Source organism: Monopterus albus, unplaced genomic scaffold (assembly GCF_001952655.1).
Source record: "Monopterus albus unplaced genomic scaffold, M_albus_1.0 scaffold96.1, whole genome shotgun sequence".
In the NCBI taxonomy this organism is placed as follows: Eukaryota; Metazoa; Chordata; class Actinopteri; order Synbranchiformes; family Synbranchidae; genus Monopterus; species Monopterus albus.
Window position 1 is genome coordinate 678,118 of NW_018127976.1, and position 1,599 is coordinate 679,716.

General features: G+C 33.5%; 1 protein-coding gene across 2 annotated transcripts in view; it reads right to left on the reverse strand.

The window, feature by feature from the left end:
- Positions 1-887: 887 nt before the first annotated feature.
- Positions 888-1,599, reverse strand: part of tdrkh (tudor and KH domain containing) — a 25,467-nt gene continuing 24,755 nt past the window's right edge. For both annotated transcript variants that reach the window (XM_020608973.1, XM_020608972.1), the window contains exon 14: positions 888-1,369. The gene's annotated coding sequence lies outside the window, so the exon portion shown is untranslated. The remainder of the gene's footprint in view (positions 1,370-1,599) is intronic.

The window sequence follows — 1,599 nt, forward strand, 5'->3', positions numbered from 1 at the left end:
TCTGCAGCAGCACACACATTCAGTGTGTTCTGTATCTGGAGATCTTTATGATGTTAGGTGATATTATGATATGCTGCTCAAAAGAGGACAGGGCCCTTTTTTAAAGCTATCTGGTAATATTTTAACTGTGTGTAATGAAGTTAAGTATCTGGGTCATATCATAAATGACTGTTTGTCCAATCATGGGGATATGTATTGGTAGTGCAAGCAAATGTACTGGCAAGGAAATTTGGTTCATGCTCGGATGGGGTAAAATTTACTCTATTTAGAGCATATTGTTCCTCTTTGTACACTGCCCATCTATGGTCCAATTATAAAAAGGCAGTCTTCGGAAATTGACTGTGGCTTATAATGATGCCTTGAGACTATTACTGAAAAGGCCTAGATGGGTGAGTGCCAGTGAATTGTTTGTGTCACTTCGAATTAGTACTTTATTTTTTTCTTCATTAATGTACACACAGCACCCCATATTGACAGAAAAACACAGAATTTTTGACATTTTTGCAGATTTATTAAAAAAGAAAAACTGTGTTTTTCTGTCAATATGGGGTGCTGTGTGTACATTAATGAGGAAAAAAAAAGGAACTTAAATGATTTTAGCATATGGCTGCAATATAACAAAGAGTGAAAAATTTAAGGGGGCCTGAATACTTTCTGTACTGTACATCAGTACTCTGGAAACACTGGTATACTTGCCTCTTAAAGGGATAGTAGGGTACTGGTTGTTTTGTGGTGGTTTTTTAATTGTTTTTTATTATTCAGAATTTGGACCATGGGTCTGCAATAAAGTCTCTATCTAGTAATTTGACATTAAAGTTACTCGTTTCACTTTATCTTTACTTTAGATTTATGTTTAGAGTAGACCGTCTTGATAAATTCCCCTCCTCTGTAAAACGACATTAAAAGTATGCTTATTAACCATTTTTATTTTGAAACATTTATAGCGCAACCAGCATCTCAAAAACTGACACAAAATAAATCATTTGTCATGTCTACTGTTATCTATTACAACTCTGAAGACCAACACTTCCTTTGATAATGATACAGTAAGTGCCACATTTTCATACTGAACACTATCTGAGGATCCCATTAAACAGAACTCTACATGTTCAATTCCAAATAAAATAAATTGTGAAGCTTGCTATACAGCTTATTAATATCACAGTGCATTTCACTAATACTGGCATTCGGATTTCACTCCTGTGTTATTTTCTTAAACACAAAATATAGTAATAACATATTATGTGACCATGACGGGAAGAACTGCTGCACATTTGTTAAGTAGCTAAGGCTGAAAATTGAGGAGTTATACAGTTGCATTTGGGTCTTCATCTTACTGGATGTGAAGCCGAGGAGTGGATGCTCAACGCTGGAAGACAAAATCAGAATCATCTTTAATGGCCAAGTATGTTTGAACATAAATAAAACAAAAAACAAACAATGTGTGCAATCAAAACAGGTATTTATAAATGTAAAAAGTATTTATAAATATATGTACATATATATATATAAATTATGGTAGAAAAGCATTCATAGTGATATATATATATATATATATATATACAGTGTCTTGCAAAAGTATTTGGCCACCTTGCACTT